Source organism: Hesperophylax consimilis, chromosome 5 (genome assembly GCF_061612785.1).
Source record: "Hesperophylax consimilis isolate HC1 chromosome 5, BYU_Hcon_1.0, whole genome shotgun sequence".
In the NCBI taxonomy this organism is placed as follows: Eukaryota; Metazoa; Arthropoda; class Insecta; order Trichoptera; family Limnephilidae; genus Hesperophylax; species Hesperophylax consimilis.
The window spans coordinates 28,494,727-28,518,441 of NC_142840.1; the positions used below are offsets into that span (position 1 = coordinate 28,494,727).

The 23,715-nt window shown below is 35.3% G+C and overlaps 1 protein-coding gene and 1 pseudogene across 2 annotated transcripts in view; both read right to left on the reverse strand.

Moving 5' to 3' along the window:
• LOC149423733 (uncharacterized) overlaps positions 1–23,715 on the reverse strand; it is a 290,673-nt gene that overhangs the window by 246,983 nt on the left and 19,975 nt on the right. The gene's annotated exons all lie outside the window — the stretch shown is intronic.
• On the reverse strand, positions 13,109–13,236 carry LOC149423735 (U1 spliceosomal RNA; annotated as a pseudogene).

The window sequence follows — 23,715 nt, forward strand, 5'->3', positions numbered from 1 at the left end:
CATTATAACATTCCTCAAAGTGGACTTGTCATAATGTTATTTTTTATTATTTATTTATTTATTTGCAAAAACAGTACAAAAACCAATACATTGCAAAAGCGGTAAACAAATTATTGAAGAAAATTTTATACATAAGTATACAGTTAAAACATATGCAAAAGCGGTAAACAAAATATGGAAAAAAAATTATACATAAGTATACAGTTAAAACAAATACAATATTTCGCGCTTAAAGTCGTTGTAGGACATATGGAAAATATCCAAGTTAGCTGGAAGGGAGTTAATTAACCTAGTGAGTCTTCCCAGGGGCATCACCATTGGTAAGTTAGTTCTGGACCTGGGAAGAATTAAAAGCCTGTGTTGGCGGCCTCTCGTGAAATTATCCGGGACATAAAGTCCTATTTTTGACAGAATGTCTGGAATTGATACTAAACCATTCAGAAGCTTGTAAGCCATCATCAATAATGCGACGTCCCGTCTGGAACTAAGGCTGCAGATATTCAGCATTCCCGAGATAAATGCTGTTGGAAACAGCCATGGGTAAAAACCAAACTCTCTCATATAGAGGTATCGTAAAAATTTCTTTTGAATTTTCTCGACCATTAGTACATAGACAGTGTCCTCTGGCCCCCATACCTGAGATCCACTCTCGAGAATGCTACGCACTAAGCTAAAGTAAAGCAGCCTTATGACTGCAAGGTTTGTCAGTTCCTTTGAATTGTGTATGACAAAACCTAACATTCTTGTAGCTGATTTACAGATCTTTTCAATGTGAGCGTGAAATGTTAAGCGAGCGTCATACACAATTCCTAAGTCCTTATAAGTCACCGTATGCTTTAGTGATGTATCTTTCATTTTGTAATTAAAATATACGATCTTTTGTGACCTCGTAAAACACATAACTGAGCATTTTTGGAAGTTGAAACCGAGTTTGCTGTCAATACTCCAGTCAATAATTGCATTTATATCTTCCTGGAGCTTTTTACAGTCTTCTAATGATCTTATTCTTAAGAACAGTTTAATATCATCTGCAAAAAGTAAAAAACGGACGAATTTGATTTTTCCCCGAATATTATTTATAAAAATTAGAAACAATAAGGGTCCTAAATTGGAACCCTGCGGCACACCAGAGTTTGTAGGATACGCGTTAGAGTTAAAACCACCATAGGAAACGAATTGTTCCCTTTCTTTTAAATAGTTAGCAAAGAGTTTAATTAAGTTTTCGGAAAAACCAATTTCTTCAAGCCTACTTAAGAGCACTAAGTGATCAACCTTATCGAAAGCTTTCGCAAAGTCATGGTATGACGTGTCAACTTGCTCATTATTATCGAGCGCTCTCGCCACGTAATCAGTATATGCCATCAAGTTTGTAGTGGTTGATCGGCCACGTCGAAATCCGTGTTGTTGTTCGATCAAGAATGGTTCAACCTTGGCATATACATATTTATGAATAATTATTTCGAATAACTTGGCAGGTGCGGAAAGAATTGCTATAGGACGGTAATTGGTTGCCTGACACTTGTCACCATCTTTATGTAGAGGGGTAACTTTTGACAGCTTCCACAGTTTAGGAAAAATTCCGTTTTTAATGGTAAGATTAAATATATGTAGAAGTGGATTAGACAGTGGTTCAGAACAACCCTTAATGACGAAGGGTGGAATGAAATCAGGGCCAAATGATGTTTTTGGTTTCAATTTTCTTATTGCTAAACTGAAATCCATGTTATTAACGTTTTCTATAGATATGTTTTGAGCTTTTGTCAATCCAATCTGTCCTGGTACGTAAGAATCAAAATCAGCTTTTTCTGGATTATAGACAGATTGGAAATATTTTGCGAAAGCTTCCGGTACGTCAGTTCCTTTGTAAGTACAATCATTCAGAATAATATGATTTAAGAGGCCTCTGTCATTTTTTTTGTCAGAAACATATTTCCAAAATGACTTTGGATCGTGTTTAACATTATTCTCTACCTCCACAATATATTTTTTGTGTGCTATTGAAATGCTATGTTTAATTTTTGTACGATAGGATTTGAATAACTCGTGTTCACTATCCAAACCTGATCGTTTCCACCGTCGATGGTATACAAGCTTCGTCTTTATGTCCCCGATAATCTCACGCGAAAACCATCTAGGATAGTTTTCATTTCGCGGCGCTTTTTTTCTTAGAAAACATTTGTCAAAATACGCGTATAGGGTATCGTAGAAGTACTTAACTGCTTCGTCAACATCGGAGATCTCCAAGATAGCCAGCCAATTGTGGTCACGCAATTGGCTGTACAGCTTCTCAAAGTCTCCTTTGCGGAAATTCCAACCACGAAAGTTATTTTCTGAATGTAAACAACGACTTTTCAACGGTCTGTCATGATCAAGACTAATTTCTGACACAAGTGTCGGGTGATAATTATCTTCTTGAACAAGACAGAAATCGGATTTTTTTGTAAACATACTAAAGTTACTTAATACTAGATCCAAAGTACGATTACATGAGTTAAGTACTGTATTAAACTGCTTCAATTGAAAAAGTTCCATAACATATAAAAGCTCAGTGTTCACTGCACGTGGATTTTGTGAAGAATTAATGTTAAAATCACCAATCACTAAGATTTTTTTATCAACAAGGTAAGTTAAGTTACTAATTAAAGTTTCGAAAAAAGTCGTGTAAATATGCGTTTTTGAACTGGGTGGGATATAAACAGAACAAATAAATAAACATAAGCCTTGAATTGTGACTTTGACCCATAAATTTTCGTCTCCCGTTTCCAGATGGGAAAGTCGTTCGGCTCGCATGTTTTCTTCGTTTAGTAAAGCGAGCAGTAGTCCACCACCTCGTGTTTGTTGAGTGCTTCTGTCTTTTCGGAAAACTGTGTATCTGCTGTCGAAAATTTGCGCGTTAAATATCGAATCGTTTAGCCAAGACTCCGTAATCACGATGAATTTATGTTCTTGGTTAAGAACATTTTCTAGAAATTGATTCATCTTAGACCTGAGTCCTCGCACGTTCTGGTATAGTAGCAGTCATTTTGATTCGGTCGGCTTTTTCGCGTTTTCTTGACCTGAAATGCGTTTATTATAATATCTAAAATGACGGACAACCACTCCTCGGGGCCATAGTTCTTCTTTTAGTAGTAAATCTATGTTCTGCTCGTCGACTCCTATTTTAAAGGATGAGTATTCTTTAGAAAACGCCATAAACTTTTCAGCATTACAGCTGAGAGCTGTATTCGTTTTGACATGGGAAATGACTTCCTCCGTCGTCGTGTCGGGATCTAAGCGTGAAACGATAATAAATTTTTGTTTGGGTATTACTTTAATCTTACTCGAGTCATTGGTTCCTACGACTAAAATTTTGTTTTTATTGCGTAAGGCGGCACTGTATGATAACAATGGGCAGGAGGGCGGCTCGGTGCGGGGGGTTTGCTTGACGTTAACGCCGCTGCTCTCAGCCGGTGTAACCGACTCGGAGGCGGGGGCGGGCGCAGGGGAAACGGTAACTGGTTCACTGCTGTTTGCCAAACGAGGCTGGCTGACTGCAGGTGTGAGAGAGATGGTATCAATATTCTCACCTGAGTTTGAATTTTGGTTGATTTTTGTTTTCGATCGCGTTGTAATCACCTTGTCATTCGCACTGTAGGTACTCCGAAAGACTTCAATACTCGTAACGAGCCGCGAAATGATATTATTTTGAGTGATTATTTCATTCGATAATTGCCGAATTATTCGCTCCTGTTCGAGATTTTTAGTTTTCATTGACGATAGTTGCGTGTAGCAATCATCCAGTACTGCGATGCTTTGCTTATTAGACATATTTATTATTATTATTCGTTAACAAAATACGCGCGACGAAACTGTGTGCGTCTTAACTCGTGACTCAGGAATTACTGAACTATGCTTACTAAAATACAAACTTACTTATTATTTTATTATTAGGGATTTCACGTTAGTCATTGCAGCAATCGCAGGTGTTTATAAATAATTCTGTAACAACGGTTGTACGACTGGTTTCAAAAAGCGTCAAATTTTGATGACATTCACAGTCTACAATAAAGAATACCAGCTCCTTACAGTTATGCAATTACACAAATGCACAATTTGTATGGAACGCACTGCGCCTTTGGCAAGGGCCTGTCTGGTAGAAACAACCATTTGATTTAAATACCATCACGTAAAGAGGTCAAAGAATGGTCGACTTTCCAAGCGTTGAAAGGATAACTTTGTTGCGATGTACTTCATAATAATTATTATTTCAAACTTTTACTCATTGTATTTTTAAAAATGGGATGAAATTCGTTATTTCGAATACATTAAAAATACACCAATAAAAATAGCAGATCGAAATACTTATTATTATATTTTTAAACTGGGTACAACTTCTTTTATATTACGTACCAACGCCATATATCTGAAAAAGAAATTAATGGAAAACCCCCAAAATATACTAGACGGAATATATTATTCAATAAAAATAACTTCGCGACGAATTCTGTGTTAGAAAGAATACATAGGTTGGGCAATGAAATAAGTGATGTCGCTTACATATTTAATTTAAACTTCCATACATTTAAAGCCAAATTAGTCCACCACTTTTTAAATGTAAATAATGTATGAGAAATCATTAAATTTTATTTCGATTTTCTATTGTTTGTTTTATACTGTTGTTAAAAATGAAATTTGTAATTCTTATGTACTTAAAATCCCAATAGGGCGTCAATAAATAAATAAAAGATTTATTTCGAAAATAAGTTAGGTTAGGATACGGTTAACTGTGAGTTGTTTATATAGAGTTTTTTGTCATCCAGTATTTTTACTGTCCATTTTTTACATAAAATTGTTGGTTATTTACTTAAATCATTTGAAAGTTAACTGAATTTATTTTTGTATTTTTTAGTTACTTTTCTTTTTTTTTTTGTATTTGTTAAATGCCCTTGAGGTATTGTTTCATGCAAACGTTTCTAAATAATGAAGCTATTTTTTATTAATATGCATAGTCAGGGGTGCCCAACTGGAACTAAGAAAGCTCAAGGCCGCCCAAAGAACTGCTGGAATTACGAAATAAACAACTTCCGTGAAAATACGTGGCAGAAATTATCCAGTATTGAATAAATAGTGCTGGATGATGATTTAGAAGAATTGATATAAACTTTAATCAAATAAATAATGTGGGCTTAAGGTTGGTATATCCATTTAACCGACAGAAGTCCGATATGCGCGGTGGATATGTCCGTCGGGTCAGTTTACCCAACAACCCGCATCGGAGAGCTTCAAGGATCGATATCAAACCATTGAAATACAAATTAAACCTTTTAATCTTACATATTAGCCTGCATGAACTTTTGAATTTTTACAATATTTCATAAATTATTCTTGTCGTTTTCTTTACAGTCCGCTTCCTGGCGAAAGACTACCATTGACAATTGAAAAGTAGCTTGAAATCATTAGCCGTTTTTGGTACCTCGATCTGAATATCCAAAAACACCCCGACCTGCCTCTTTCCCATCTCTTTCCCCTCCCTACTACCTTCAACCTCATAGCATTTCATCTCACTGACTCCATGTAATATAATGAATCGGCAATAAAGTTAAATAATAAAAAAACGACCCTTGTAGACGTTAAAAAACGAAATTTTTATAATTATTTTTTATAGTATATTTTATTTAACATGTGAAGGTATCATCTGTAGTATCTTATATCCATGAAAACAACCTTGTATACTATATAGAGGATTATATTTTATGAGAAACAACCCATTAAATTAAATGTAGTTAATCTTCAGACGGTCGTTTTTAGCAATTATAACTGGTTCTTACCATGTATTAATTTAGGGTTCCCAAGGGATCAAACCCAACTGAGCGTTAGCTGAACCTTTCAGGTTAACTATGCTTGATTAGTTTCATGGTATTTTGTTTCGTGTTTTCATCACTTTCATGTTAAATCACTTGAATTGCAAATAGATATTGGAAATGGGTATTAAAATAAATCATCAGGGATATATCAATACTAAGATGAAATTCAAATAATGTAAATAGTTTTGTTTATTCTACGTAGTAATAATGAATGTGGGTGTTGACTATTAACTGACAATTTGACCCGTGCGGACTGCGGAGGCGCGCATTATAAAATACAGAACGTGGCGCACACGAGCAAAATGCTCACGCTTTTTCAAATGTTATTTATTACTTAACTGTACTATATATTAAAGTTCACATGTTTTGTGTGAAAAAGCATGATGTATTAAAATCAAATAACATAAATGCAGCTTTCAACGCAAATGAAACTCTTCTAAACTTTGGACTTAACTTTTGGCAGTTTTTGGGAAACTATATTCGCAAATATTGGATAGGCTCGAGATGAGCAATATGCCGTGCAATATTACACGCCTCTCACAAACACTTCACCACTAGATGTGCGGGTGTATGAGTTTGATCAGGGAAAAGGGTGTGAATAGTTAGGAAGGTATATAGACTCTTCAGGCGCTATGGTACCGCTAATATCTTAAAATATCCAAATCAATTGTTGCATGAGCAAAATGCTTATGGTGCATCTTCTCACGCGTCAATAAATTAGTTGGTTGTGGATTTCCGGTTGATAAAATTGATTTAATAATCACGGATCTTCTTCTGCCTATTATCCTAATATTAGTTTAAAGAACAAAAAAATAATGTTGAATAATGAAAAATTATTTAAAAAAAAAACAATCCAAGGTAGAGATTCCATTGACATGGATTATTGATATCATATGATTTTAAAGAAATATTTTAGTTCATATGTTCAGTAATATTAGTTATTTACCTGGAGATCAACTCACCCCATTGCATTAAAATTACTTTAAAATTTTATCTTAACACACCTTACCTTGGTGAAATTTTGTACCTAAAATATGATTGTGATATATGCGCCTATCCTTTTACTAGAAAACATGAAAAAAAAGTTTTTGGGAAGATGATTTCGTAATCAATCTAGTGCCTTAATACCAAGAAAATTAATTTTCTGCATATCGTCTGGTAAATTAATTTTAATTAATAATTAATTTTAATTTAAAAAAATTAATTTTCTGCATATTATTCATATTTGCTCGACACGAGATATATTTTCCTCGACGAATTAATTTAAATAATTTTATATTTTACTGGTGAAGATAAGAAGAACGAGTTGTGCTATATTTTGATTTGAATTGAATATCACATTGTTAAAATTTAAAATAAAACTGACTGTTTTACAACTCGTCATTTACCATTGAAATCTATAAAACTAATCTTAACGGGTAAAAAACAATGAAAATATTATGTCACTCAAAAGTTGCTTAACCGTACCTGATTTAGTATGCGTTCAACGTTAAGTTCAATTGTTACGAAATACATTCTTAAGACACGAAGTATTTTCGGAACTTGACACGCGTGAAACAATTCCCTTTCCACAAAAAATACAGAAATAAAACTCAATAGTTTAAAAGACAGTCTTAATACTAAGTACATATAATGCAAAAAAACTTGGTTTCATATTACATGAACAAAGTCATTTATTTGATTCAGTTTATTGTTATATATTACTTTTATATTCTTTTGTGATTCAATTATTCCTTTTTAGATGATTGATTAATTTGTAAATCATTGATTAATTTGTGAATCATTGATTAATTTGTGAATCATTGATTAATTTGAGAATCATTGATTCATTTGTGAATCCATTATTCAATTGGTAATCATTGATTCATTTATTGATTCAATTGTGTCTAAACAGTACGATAAATACTGTACTTTTCAACAAGCCTCAAATTGTTGCACTTCGCGCCCTAGGTTTCATCGTTACTGACACAATTCCGTGCCTATCATACAAAGTATCATGATATGAGTTGGTAACAATGAAATATCTTTTCAAAATGAGTTCATTATACTTGCTGTAATCGTGCTGAAAAAGATATGCGTACATATGTGATGTTATTGGTGTGAAGATGTTTGGTAATGGATTTTTTACTAGTTTGTGTTACTTTCCTTTTTATTCGACCTTGTCAATATGAGGACTAACGGATACAAATAATGCTAACTCTCTCCGCATAGTAAAATGTTTGAATTAAATAATAAAAAGTCTGACTAGAAAATTTTACGAATTTGTTGAGATCACGATGTTTAAAGTGTAAAGTCAAGAGGTAATTAAATTGAAGTATGCGCCTACTATGTCTAATATTAACTTACTAGACATTTAATTAGTATTTCAAAACACAAAATTTAATAATAAATATTTTTTCTATTTCCAAAAATTTTACTCAGCCAAGTTCCATCCCTTTTTAGCTTATCACTCCGTCATTGCATGGTGGATATTTTTTTGATTATTCTTATTTTTATAAGCATAGAATAAAGAATAACAAAACATTAGCTCTGTGAGAGTGTTTCGTGATAAAAATATTTGCACGATTTAGGCTTATATTTCCATACAAAACTGTATTGTCGACATTTATATGGGATGAGAACTTGTTGTTAGTAATAAAACATTTGTTTCGATTCGAAATTGTATGGAAGGCACTTCTAGTGTTATATTCTATATTCTACGGTCTCAAATTCAACAGAGTATATTTTCACATTCATTTTTATTTTTGGTTTGCTATAATATTAGAAAAATTCAGTGACGTTGTTCGTTTTAATCATCACCATTTTCAATGTCAACCCAAAGATTATTATTTCTGATGCGCAAAATAAGAATTTAACGAGGAATACCGTCATAATAATACACTACACAGACATATATATATACTTATATACTTAAATTTGCACCGTATTCTCGTTCAGTGTACCCAGAAACAGTCACAGGCAAATATAATTGTAATTAATTCACTAACATGTCGATGAAATATGAATGTAAAACAAATGATATCTTGATTATTATTACTAAGCCTCTCTCAATCAAGGCCATTATTTATGACTCTATATATTTCAAAGTACCGTATTTATTAAGCTGTTTCTTTTTGATAAATATAGCTCTACACATCCTTCTTTGGTAGGAGCGTTTTTTTGTGATTGTACAGGAAATTCTGCATGTCAGTTTCAGACACCAAAAAAGTACACAAACGAGCTCGCGTCTGCGTAAAAAACCTTTAATATCGCTCGAATAACATTAAAAAGGCGAATGTACTAATATAATTCTTGTACAATATTCTTGCTACTTACAATAAAAATTTACTATAGAAAAACTTAAGTACTTGATTAAAAAAATATTTAAGAACTTACACAACACAAAATCAGTCATCATCGTTCATAAAATAACGTCGAATATCTCAAAAAATATCTGAAAATTTACAAATGTATTTGGTAAACATAATGATATTATTTAAAAGGTTTCCCATTGAAAACAAATCAAAATACTAATGGATAAATCTCTTTGATATCTGAATTTAACAATGCAGACAAAATTCAACACGAAAATCTCTTTTAATCGTCGTGAACTAAAATGGAATCAGATTAATATCTCAATTGTAATAAATTGTCAAACATACTACGAGACCTTCAAAAGGCGGATCAAACACAAATATTTTGTCAGTACATTCATTCATAATAGAAAAGTATACAGGAAACTTATTACTTAATCTTTACTCGCCTACATATTTCCTGCACGACTCCTATTGTTCGAACAATGCGTAGTCAGAGATAAACCTACAGTATTTTTGAACAGATTAAAGGTGTCAAGAGTAAAGGTAATTTTTAATTTATCACGACCTCGATTTACGAATTAGGATGAGAAATGTGCGAACAATCAATTGAACAAAATCAAATACCTACTGCTATTTTGCTTCAGAAAAAAATAACAAACCTTCCCAATTTTTTTTTTCACTCACCATGACAATATTTTATAACGGATTCACAAGGAAATTGACTGAATAGTGAGAGAACTGATCGCGACCAATTTTATCATCTCAAATTTGAGACAGATGTTATTTGAAAAGGGATTATTGAATAGATTTAAAACATTCTGGTAGCGAATTGATTCAGCGATCCAAAACGTATTTTTTATGATTTCAGCGGAAAATTAATGCAATTCGAATTAATCGTAATCTTGTTTATTGTGACAGTTCACTAGTATTTTCTCATGACTGCTTCCATCTCCCACTCTGACTCTTAAAGTGCCACTGTTAGTCGTTGCACAGTAGGTAGTTTCTTGTGACATTTTTTGCTCCCTTTCTACGTGCCTTGGGAGTCAATTATTGTGATTTGTCGTAATTATTGTGTTGTTTTCTTACCATGGCGTCGCAAAAAAATGTATCTCGTTGCAGCGAATCGTACTAAACCTAAAATGCATTATCAGCCAAGCATTAACTACAAATAAATAAAACTGAAAAATCACAGTAAATACACATTGGCTGTTGGTTATTTATTTAAATGATTTTATTCCACTTTTATTCGGCGTTTGAATAACAAACATAATACGAAATATTTAAGCTTATCGTAAAGAAAGCAGCTCTGCATAACAGAAATTGCTTTGTGGGATAGTATTATGGATGACATACAACATTAACTAAGTAGTTAGTATACATACTGCTATTAGGGAGCTTAGGCTTACAGAGAGGCTGTTTATTTTCATTTAAGTTGAAAACTTATCGAGCGTAACCAAGATAGGCTACCTCTAACATTATGCTTTTTTAAATTTAATCTTGTGAAAATTGTTATTTTTTCTACTCCTTTCCATCTCTTATAATTTTTGCCATTAAATTCAACCGCATATCTTAATTTATTAGGACTATCAAAGAAAGTAAAAATCATCAAAAATTATGTGAACCAGGCAGTAAGGTATAAAAAACGAAAACTCTCGTTAAAAAGAATATGCAGATTGTTGTCATGAGACGAAGTACACATCTATATTAAGGTTAAACGCAACGCTCGTTATACTCTACGGATGGCGTAGATTAATTTATTTTATTAAAATATGTTTTTTGCAAGATATTGCTTTACAATATTAAGACAAAATATTTGTTTGCGTCTTTACATTCTCAATATGAATATGAATAAATAGTTTTGGTCGTTTAAAAACTCAATGCTTTTGAGGAAGGCATACAAACACAATAAAGTGTAGATGATTAAATTCAACACTGTATTTGTATGCCTTTGAAAGAATTAAGTTTTGCCTACAGAAAACTATTTATTCTTATTCATACTGCGTATGTATGGGTGCAAACAAATAATTTGTCTCAATATTGTAAAGCAATACATTTCAAAAATCGTATTTTAGTAAAATGAATTATTAACGCTATCTATCAACTCGTAGAATATAACGAACATCGAGTTTTACCTTAAGGAAACACAAAAAATAAATTATCGACGAAATGCTCTTAGATGAATTAAAAGGGGACATGCTACAAGTAATAAAGGCTTAAAATTTATTCTCATCGCTTTGAAGACGATGGGCACAGGTATATTGCTTCAATTTTTTTAAATTAACTCCATACAGGAGGCTCTGAGAAAAATTATTACACTCAGGGCCTATGTCATCTTTACAAATGCTGTGTGGAGGGTATTTTTGAGGAGAAACACTCCGCCAACATGTCTTGAAAAGACACATGTTGTCGGAGGGAGGAAACAGAGCGATTGGTAAATCTTTCAGTAGCCGAGCTGTTGAACTCAAGAACGAGTCGTAGAAACGAGCCATAGAAACGAGCCGTAGAAACGAGCCGTATTCATTTGATAAATGTCAACCGCGTACAAATATTGGGCGCGCATTTGGCGTGCATATTTCTTAAACAATTTATACTAGAACTTACTGACTTAAAACTATTGACTTACACCTAAGACTTACGACTAAGGTCTATAACTAATGTCTTACGACTAGGCATTAGCTGCTATCGGAATGACATATATATTTCAGTATGTAGAAACTCACAACTAACATTAAAATTACCAATGTATGATTGTATATTATGAAATTTTAATTCAATCAAAAATATATAATCTTAATAAGTTTCAAAGTACCTATTCCGTTAAGAAGTTCAATGGTTTCTGATCGTTGGGCGAGTAACAAACTAGTAATAGTGTGTAGTGTAGGTAGGTACATAACGATTGATTTCCGAACTTAAACTTCTCTGCCAATACTCCCTGACCGCACAATTTTAATGATAATAATTGTTGCGAATTGTATAAGACTTAAGTTTGCACGAAGCAGAGTCACTGGGGCAATTCTACGACCCGACGCTGTTGGTAACGTCGATACACGACAAGAAAATATTAGCAATAATCGAAAACGGTTGAAACAGTTAAATGTACGCAATAGTGAATTACGATAATTATTGTTACAATCAAATCATTTTTAAACGAATGTTGGCAGCAATCAACTGTTTGTATAGTGGATATTATATTATGAACAGTTATATCAAGCAGTAATTATTATTATAAATAATTATTGCTGTACGATATTTCTATTAGCTACAGATTATTTGTCTTATTAAACGTAGGTAAATGAAATATTTTGAAATGTCTTGCGATTGCAAATACTTGATTGTAATTGTATTATTATTTTTTGTGCTTTGAGGAACACTTTGTCGAAATCGATCTTGCAGAAATCAATAGCTTCTATAGAAATGAAATAATCGATTTTTTTGTTATTGTTCAGTATTGATTATCAACCTAATTTTTAAATTTTAATATCTATCTGGAGTTAGATACTTGATATTTTTCTATAAAAATATTTCTTTTTTACCTTGGAATTCTTTTTAATATTTGGCTGTTATCACGAGAAAATATTTGAAAAACCATTTCATATTTTTAGTTATTGAAGAGAATATTAGCGATTCTTAAGCGAAAATTCGAACTCGAAAAATCTGAAAAAAATTCAGTCTCATCTGGAACTTGAACCCAGGTACCTCGCCTCGCCATTAAATTTAATTTCAATTAATTAATAACAACATACCGGAACGCATGATTTCTGCCACAATGTCCGAGATACATATGTTTTACTAATAAGTGGCCAATTTGTAGATATCACTCGACTTTGTCCGAGATTCAATCCATTTTGTATTAAATTAAGCCTTATCTAATTACCTTCCCTCCGTTATAATAATATATGGCTTATTTATATAGCGCCGTTTCCGTGAAAAATCACCTCAAGGCCGATGAAAAAAGGGACGTTACAGCGCGCACGCACTCCCCAACTATCCGCATTAGGGATAATCGCAAGGGTCAGCCGAACCGGGGTGCAATGGTACAGCCTCGCCCGGGGGGTACCGCCTTAGTGATCACGGTGTCCCCTACACCAGGTAAGTTTAACATCTCATCTCTTTAAAGTTTAAACTCTACTCCAATCTTCAATATAATAACGAAATTTGCCCATTTAAATAAAATTACAATACAAATTCACCTTCCCTCTCTCCATAATTAGAATTCATAGCCTAGAACACTCTTGAAGTGTAAACCACAGAATCACTTATTTTAAACAAAACATGCATCTCTAAGGACGGGTTGTTTCATAGAATTTTAACAATTCATCAAATTTCAACGTTATTTGCGAGTTCTGTGGATGTTTTATTGAATTTCTGTTATTCTATTATTATAGTCACGTTACTTGAAAGAACTGAAATAATAACAGAACTTTCAGTTCTTTCAAGTAACGTGAACGTTCACAGAGCATGAAAATTGACTTTGAAATTTAAACAATTGTTCAAATCCTCTGAAATAAACCGTCCTAAGCTTTAGAGCATATTATCAAATTAGCTACGGTTGAATGAAAGTACAGAAAGAGATTTTTTCAAACAATTTTTATTCTAAAAAAAGTTTTTCTGCTTCACAAATAGGTGTATAAGTATCGTAACCGTTATGTTCTGTTTTAAAATTGGTGTTTAAATATTATGAAGTGTTAAGCATGTCACATTTTACATGCCTGCGGCAGACTTCCATTGTTTTTCGGAAGTAGTAAAGATTTAAATTTTCGGTGAGTACTTTGCGCTTTTGTGAACTTCAATATAATTTTATTTGTAAGAACATTGCTCTTTGGAGGCCATAAAATCTTTTGTTTAGCCCCGCTTTGTTGATGAATGGTTTTATCGCACCAAGTCGGGTATAAAACTAGTTTCACGGTTGAACGTTAAATTGAAGATGTTAACAACTATCACTTGGGCTAAATTTAATATCGGCCATCTGAATTTCTCCAGTAAATTACAAAACTTATACTTCACTTTTCCATAAGACTTAGGTGGTGGGAGGTTGGTACGAACATAAAACAGTGTTTAACTCAACAAATCCCTTAAACTTTCTCTCATATTTCTCTCTTTGTTGAAAGTGATTATTATTCGCTCGATTCGCGTCCCTTAGAAAATGTTCTACTCATTTCCATTAGAATCGTGGGACATAACTTTTGATTTTACGTCCGTCACAGCTGTGTTTTAATTGTCCGATTTTGTGAGACGAGAAATAATTCGTAGGTACCTTGTTGAATTACAAATGCATTTTTTTTGGAGCGGGGGAGCTCTTTGTCAAGAGTTTTCACGAATAATGGAACAGGTAGCAGCTTTCAGAAATTTTACATCGGAGCAATCAAACTTTATGATTCTCAAAAAAATAATAAAGAGTGAAAACCTTGATTATTTTATTTTTAAGTATTCTCTGAGGGTGCCCAGGAAACACGGGGTGACATTTCGGTGTTTGCAAAAAAAAGTTTTATTTTCAATTCTCTGTGTGAACGAAACTTAAATATCTTAGACAACATTAGATAAAACAAATAACCAAGTGGAGTCGTCAACTTTTTCAGTCGAATTATAAATGTGACGATTTCTATCTTCAACAGTCTATTGCTTATAAGAGTAATGGTTTTCACCTATTCAGCCGGAAAAAAGTTTGAAATCCCAGACGAAGAAATCGAATAAACGTCACTGACAATTTTATTAGGTTAACTCAAATTTCATCCACTGTTCGTGATTGGAGAAAAAATGTTTGGTCTTCTATTTTTGGAATGCACGTAGCATAATCTGTATAAATGATATTAGCCTCGAAATTCTAAAAGAAGTTCAAATTTAGTGTCTCAATGGATAGATTTTTATAAACCGATAGAATTTTGTTATGGGCGTGTCCGTTGGCTAAATTTGACTCAACTTTTTGTACTTTCAATGGAAAATTTTCATAAATCAAAATTCTCACTTTTTCGATTCGAATTTTTTGTTCAGTGTTTTTCTACATTGAATTATTACGAGTACTTTGAATTCATTGTACATGTTTAGTATTATTTTAATCCGCGTTTGCTTTGTACAAGTGATAAAGTTACGAGAGTTAATTAATTGCATTTTTGAGCAGGTAATGAGCAAATAGGAAGTTTAACTTCGCCCAAGGTGGTTGGTTGGTTGGCAGTTAAATTAATATTGAGGCGATGAGTCAATGTTACGATATTATTATTGCGATTCACGTAATTAAAATTACCCAAATTACCTGAATATTTTGCATTGCGCATAAGCAGACCTCCACACTCATGAATTGGAAATTTAAATGCTAGTTATTTGGTTATTCATGATAAAAATATGAACGTATGGATTTAAGCAGCGTATTTACCCAAAAGGCAAAAATAAGTTGTACGTGCATTTAGTGCAACGAATACGCCCGTGTTTCTCAAAGTGCGTAAAGTTTTCAAATGATTGCCAAATGTAGGTTTATAAAAAAAATAAAGGAATAGTCTTTACGTTGAGTGGATACTAACTGATGCATTGGTACATATATCACTTGCCTATTGCCTATAGAGCTAGATACCCTCACTATCACCCCTGTGAACCTCCACCATCCAGGATCAAAACATTGCTTTACCGGGTTTAATGACCAAATTTGAATAGCCCCAATATTTCCCAACCTTCCTGTTTCCTTCTCCTTCCCTTCACCATTGCCTTCAGTCTCTCATCCGATCCTACGTGCTACAGGTGATGCCGTAGTCCCACATGATCCGTAAGACCACTTATTCATGTATATATCAATCCAGAGCCTTTATCGTCATGTCCTGGGTGTTGTAAAATGTAATTAGTACCCACCTGCATTAATATTAGATAGTTGTATTGAGAATAACGTTTCTCAATGAAATCAAGAGTATTATAGTTTCTGATGTATACACTCCGAACAAGCCAAAATATTTCAAATTTTTTTGTACTCGATTCGTTTTTTCCGCCTAGTGCTAGTTTGTCTGAGTATTTAATAACAATTGCTGTGAAGTACTGCATAAATTGATGATGCCATCTGCCTCACTTCGAGTGGGAGTCTGACATTGAATAAAGACAATCAATCGATTAATTTACCAGATGCGTACTTGACTTAAATATGAATATAAAAAAGACATAAAATGTATGATTTATTAATCACATTATGTTGTGCAAAGTCGAATACCCTGCAGTCATATTGATATTGCGGTATGGAAGATGGTCTAAAACCAGTAAGAAGATTTTCTTCGATTTTTAATTTGGAATACGTGTTCCGCTGCTCCGGGAACCATTCATTGGATATTCCACACCTCTGCCGTAGGTCACCCCAAGTGGTTCGCTACGCTTGGTAACTTAGCAGAGGTGCCCGGGTTCATCGGGAGAGGTTTGTCCAGGTCTTGGCGGCGGGTGAGTCTGCTCGCCGACTGAGAGGTGACCCATTCTTCTCTCCATTTCTCTCGTCCCATCACCTTGCACAGCAGTGTGAAGGATGGATTCATACCTCTGTCACTCTTGGACACTCTGACTACCAGCTTCCTACCCATGCACCCCGAATATTATCTTTTTCCTTCACAGAACTTCCACTTCTTCATTTCCTTGAATCAATCCCCCTTGCTGCATCCACAAAAGGACATAGGCCCTGAGGGAAATTAATTAATTTACACAAGGCCTAGTGAGTGGATTAAATATAAAAAATACAATTTTTTAAATTAATTAAATTAACAATAGATACTTAATGCGTTGAATAGTTTTAACAGAGTATTAGAGTTCTCTTATTAGAGAATCTCTTCAAATTATTAATAATCCGGTTAAAAACGGGATTGCAGGTAGTTTTCTGGTGAACTTTTATATTTGTCTTGAAAATATATAATGACGAAATGCGAAAATATTTGGATTTTTATGAACATGTGTTCCGAAATCGTGACAATACATTCGTATTTTACTAAAAGCTTGTCAGGAAACCTATTAATCCGTTCGTTAAAAGACTGCAAACCAATTTTTCTCCGTGTGTGGGCAAAGACGTTAAGAAAGAGAAAAAGTGGTTCATTTGGAAAAAAAAGTTTCGTATTTTAGCAACGATTTTCAAAGTGTAATTTGAGGGTAATAAACAGGAGCGGTGGAGAATACGTGGAATTATTATTTCTATGGAAAAGGGCGTGTACTGTAAACACGCAAGTGAGTGGAGGCTGCGGACTTAATCGAATCACGTGTAGATTCAATGTCACGTATTGAATTTTAACGGGCAAAATAAATTGCCTCCATCGGAATGTTTCTCATTCAATTTCACCCAAAACCATCATTTTATATCTATAATATGTCGGATCTGATTTTTGTAGATATATTGTACTTCGATTTCATCATCAGACCCATATTTTATCATTCCTAATTTCCCACTGGAAAATAATTTCCCTCAGATCATATGTCATTTCTGAGGATGCTGTTTGAGGGCTATTTTTGAGGAGGGGAACATGAACATTAAAGAGAGCCATGTTGTAGGAGGTAGGAAACACATAGGCTGGCAAATGGTTCCACACCCGAGCTGTTGAACTCAAGGTCGAGTTCTATAGGTAGCTACTTACTTCCAGAAATTATTTAAAACTTATTATTTTATTGTTTTAGACTCGCGGGTATACTAAACCACTTTTTGAGAAAACAACTATTTAAGTTTTGTAGCGACTTTACCAAATAAAATTGCATTTTGTGTTAATATAAAAATATGAACAAGTCGTTGAAGCGACCAGTTCCCGTGCGACAAATGTCAACCGCGTACATATTGTTAGGTAATGCGTTTCCACGGAATCAAACCGCGTATAGAAATGTAATATATATTCAAGGATACCTGGCTAGCTCAAGCAGGGTTCCGTGTTTTCAGTTCGTTGGTATTAAGAGAGAACATACGCCTTCTAGAAGTGGATAGAATAAAAGGGCTTCTTGGAAATAAAACACTATTATTGTGGTGCTGGTAAATGCCTTCAAGAAGACCTATATTACAGCATTTGAATCTACGCGTAGAAAAAGCTTAAATCTCTTTGTAGACGGTTAAAAGAATGATGTTAAATTAATTGGAAGAAAGCAGATACAGAAATTAATAGAATAAAGCATGGAAAGATACCGCAGGTAGTTTTGTAGACGTCCAGGGGGCAGGCAGTAGAAAAAATGAATCGAAATATACTAGTAATTAATTGACAAACACTGTTTAGCAAAGCAAGTCTCGAATTCAAAGCGAGGCACGTAACACCCTCTCGCAACCAGAGCTAAAATCCAAGAGAGCTCTACCCGCCTGGACTTTTGGGGACCCGCGGCTTCGCCCCGCCCCTCCGGAAATGGTCACACCCACTTTAAACGCAGCCACGGGGTGGCCATATGAAAGAATTTAAAAATAGAAAGTACTTTATTTTAAGAAAATATTACGGGGTTGAATGTTTTAATTTTAAGAAAGTTCGTTTCATAACAATATGTTGGGCGCGCGTTTTTCGTGTTTCCCGATAAGGCACCGGTACCGAAAGGATGAATGTCTGCCAAATTCAATAGTGGGGCGCACTTGTAATTTGTACAGGTTCAGCAGTTAAGTACTATTAATGCCCTAAAATAAAATTTACCATTGACCTACTGGCTGTGAGCATTTGCGGTATCGTATGAACGCTATAATAATCTAGTCCATTATAATTAACTAATTATATCATAATGAGTATCAACTATTATTGACCAAAACCATTTGAAATAAAGCTAACGTAATTATATCAATGACATTAATGTTTAAAATTATCTGTCATTTATGCCAGGGATTCATCAACTGATATACAAATTCAAAGCATAATTTTTTTTCTGCATAAAAACAGATGGCTCGAACGAAATCGGCTCTTTTATTTTCATGGATACAAATAATGCCAAGCATGCTTTTATATATAACTTAAAGTGTTTATTTATTACGCCAGTATTTAAAATCGTATTATTAAAAAGCTTAGATATTAAAAATATACTTTTTATTTGGCTTGTTTGGATTTTTTAAAATCATTTTTAACTACGCACTATATCAACTGTGGGTTACGCCTGTAAATTCCATGCTCAAATAAAATGACTTTTGTTTGGGAAACACTGCTTTTAACAAAACAAACATTAATTTCTCAATTAAAACAAAAGCTATCCAATGTGCAAAATCATATTGGAATTAATAAAAGGAATTTAAATAATTGCGTTTTCGGTCATAATATAATTACTATTGCTCAACCCAAAAGTAATGCGAAAGTAATGATTTCATAATCGTTTGACAAAAAACGGGCACACTTTCTATGCCATGTTTTGTTATTAACTAGACGACAGTATTTGGTGAGACGCCGTCACTTTAGAAATGTAACGCCGAAGAAAGTTACGTGAGTTTTGACTGTGATATATTTATTTAATATTTTTACTTCAGTATCAGTATCAATTTATCGATTTCTGTCGAGAAACTCGCCAGAAATCGATAAATTGATAGATTGAAAGTGCGATAAGTGAAACACCATATTGAAACCGGGCTATATGCACAAAGTAAGGAATGGACAGAGCTGCACATAAGGTCTCAAGGAACAAACCAAGTGAAAGAGCAGGGGAAGTGTAGTGGGCGTGTCACCCGTCAGTGATTCGTCAATTAATGAATCTGACGGTATACAGGCACCTCGCATTGTAATATCACCATTTAGTGCGCGAAAATAAAACTTGTTCATGAATTACTAGTTCTCTTTGCAATGACGCGCAAATTGCTGACTGCGTAAAAAAATTAACTGAAAATCGCATTATAATGAAAAAAAATTCAGCGCTAAACTCCCACAATTATTGCTTAAAGGCCACCGTTCAGAAGCGAAATGTCATTTGAAATATCTTGAGGTGTGTTTAGTGACCAGGAAGTCAGATACTTCCAAACCTTCTTCTTGCTCATCTCCTTCTCTTCCCCATCCTTCACCCTTACGACATACCTCGAAATGGAAATTCACTTCCCCATTTTGGACTCCAGTGTTAAGACTTCAGTGTTAAAATCTCTTATTCTGAAAAGTGGAATTAATACTGTTTTTAATTTATTTAATCAGATATGTATCGTGTTGTTGCGGTTTTCTCTGTATTCTTTAAACCATTTTACGAACAAACAAACACAAATTAGCCTGCTGGACTAGGATATTGAAATTTTGCTGAACGCTAAAAATTGATTAGTTCTTATGGTTTCGCATAAAATCATGTTCATAGGAAATAAAACTTTAGTTATTAGTTACCGCATAACACACGTGAGCCGATCCCATTAGGCAAATAAATAATTTACCAATCAAAATGGAAAAATAAGTTGTATGAAATTAATTGTGACTATAATGCACCATTCGTGCCTCCTCTTCAATGTTCAAGTTTTTAGTAACTTACTTGTTGGTTGAAAGCAGCTCAAGTGTGTTGGATGTCCCGTGTAGATGCAATTATTAGTAGGTAGGTAGTGAATCCTTAGTTAAGAAGAGAAACATATATTTTTCATGTCAGCTTAACGATTGTTTAAAGTATATATATATATACTTTTATCGATATTTCTAGCCTTTTAAAATCATATAAATAAGTATCAAAAATAATTTCAAGAATCATTTTAAGAAAGTTTTTTGTTGAAAGTTTACGGTTTTGTTCTTACCGATTGACAGAATTAACAAAAATCATAAAATTATAAATTACGGAGAAAATACCATTCCCTGGAAGCGAAAAATCTATTGCAGCTATTGCGGTTGTTTTCGCCATTAGATTGGCATTAAAACCCATAAATAGATTATTGGTTGAGAGCCTCTTTTTCGCTTTGGACGCTTTTCCCCATTTGACCCATAGAACTTTCACAAATTGAAGGTTATTGAGGATCTGAGAAGGGTTTTGTATGTTACCAAATAAGAACAAATTCATTTTCTTCCACCCTAAACTGAGAGACGTTTGAAAGACAAACTAAAAAGATTTTTTAATCAAATAACATTTATCAGTTCATTTTGGTCAATGACGTCATACTTCATTAAATTTCGAAATTAATAAAAATCGTAGCTTTTATTTATTTTTAATGTTTTTTTTTTTTTTTTTTTTTTAATATTTACTCCACACAGAAGGCCCTGAAGAAAATAATTTCCCTCGGGGCCTATGTCATCTTTGGGGATGCTGTGTGGAACTTAAGAACGAATCGTAGAAGCGACCCGTTCTCATGTGACAAGTGTCAACTGTGTACAAATGTTGGGCGCGCGTTTGGCGTGTATCCCGACAACGCACCGGTGCCGAAGGGATCAATGACGCTAGTTCCTCAGAGCATCTTCCATTGTAATACCGATAGAACAAGGACAGCATACCTACCTGACGCCTGTGCTCTAAAGATTGCAGTCCGTTTGTTAAGATTGGGGAATCTATCAAACGGACCGCCCGTTTCTGCACAGAGTCAAGGGTTTTTTTTCAGGTATTTTGGGGCTCCAGACCAGAGATGGCTGCCAAATTCGACAGTAGGGCGCACTTGCGATTTGTACAGGGTGAGCAGTTGTGTACTATTAAAGTATCTGCGGGCCCTGTACAGTACGCCCAGCTTCTGAGAGGCCAACTTTACTCTGGCTTCGATGGAGCCCCCGTACCTGAGCTGGTCACTTATAGTTACACCAAGCATATCAATGGAAGGCCTGTTCGGAAGATTTCTTCCGTTGAAGGAGACTAGATTATCATTTGGATCCCTTTTAGACGTAATCAGACAGGATTGGGTCTTTGAAACATTAAATTCGACGAGATTATTTTTACCCCAGGAGGAAATACTCTCGAGATAACCGTCCATTCTCTGCTTCAAAGCCCTCCGAGCCGTTGGAGTTTGTGTGCCCTTTGGGGGCTTGTCAAACAAAAAGCTATCATGAACTGTACTGTCATCCGCGTAGCAATGAATCGGTGCACATGTCAAAAGGTCATTGATGTGCAACAAAAACAAAGTCGGAGACAGAACCGATCCCTGTGGGACGCCAGCATTTATGGAGTGCGAGGAAGAGGTGAAACCGTCAGCAACCGCCTGAATCGACCTATCCCTTAAAAAGTCAGCAATCCACGTACACAGGGATGCGGGAAGTCCGTAAGAATGCAATTTGTTGACAAGTCCTCGGTGCCAGACCCGGTCAAAGGCCTTGGATATGTCTAGTGCGACCGTTTGGGTCTCACCGTGACGTTCCAGGCACCGCCCCCAAACATGCGTCACATACGCGAGAAGATCACCGCACGAGCGGTTCCGCCGGAATCCGTATTGACGGTCGTTGATAATTTTGTTCTTCTCGAGGTATGTGAGCAGTTTGTCGTTGATCACACGTTCCATCACTTTGGACAGAACTGATGTGATCGCTATGGGGCGGTAGTTGGCCGGGTTGGAGCGGTCACCTTTCTTGGGAATAGGGTGAATTACCGCTTTTTTCCAACCAGAGGGCACAGTGCTACACTTCAGGGACATTTTGAAGAGCTTTGTCAAAACTGGAACTATTTCCGCAGCACACCTCTGCAATACCAGGGCAGGTATTCCATCAGGTCCACTAGCTTTGTTAACATCGAGCCCCCGTATGACGTGGAGTACATCCCGATGCCGGATCCTCAGCTTTTTCATATAGAAGCCGCAGTGAGGAACCGACGGCGGAACAGCACCCCCGTCGTCGAGGGTCGAGTTTTCCGCAAACATTTTCCCTAAAAGGTTTGATTTTTCGGTGGCGGTGTTTGCTAGTGAGCCGTCAGGTCTGGTAAGAGGTGGCAAACTGGGTTTGCAAAAATTTCGACCTATTGAGCCCGCAAGCGACCAGAATGCTCTGCTGCCATGCGGGCAGGCAGCCAGCTTTTTGCTGATCTGCAGGTCGTGTTCGAATTTTGACCTATTGATGATTCTCTTGCATTCCTTTGCCGATTTGTTGTATGCCGATCTGCTTTCGGGCGTTCGAGATGTGTTGTAGGCTCGGTAAGCCGCGTTTTTTCGTCGAACTGCTTCGGAGCATTGTCGACTGAACCACGGCTTTGAGCCCACACCAGTTTCTTTAGTAGTCGATTGTATGAAGCCATCCATCGCCGATTTGATGACTTCACCAATCTCCTGGGCACATCTTGAAGGGTCCGAAGTCCGAAAACAAACAGCTGACCACGGAAAAGCGTTGAAATGGGCCCGCATACCGAACCAATCTGCTGACCTATAGTGCCACACTTTTCTCCTCAGCCTCTCATTGGTTGGTCTGAGGCTAACGGAGATTGATGTCGTCACTAGGCAGTGGTCAGATGATCCCAGAGGCGCTGTGACGTCAATCTTATAACCGTGTGGCACAGTAGTTAAGAATAGGTCTAACAGATTGGAGCGGTGAGTCTGGACATCAGGAACCCTTGTAGGCTCCTGAACCAATTGCTCTAATTCGTAGCAAATGGCAAAGGATTCCGCCTGTCGGCCAGCCGAGTCCGTTGGGCCTGAGAACTTCAACCATGGTTCGTTATGAACGTTGAAGTCCCCCAGAACAACAAACTCGGCCGAAGGGTAGCGGGGCAAGAGATCATCAATAGTATCGCTCAAATGTTTGAAGAGCTCGGAAGTGTCTGATTCGCTATGGTTCGGT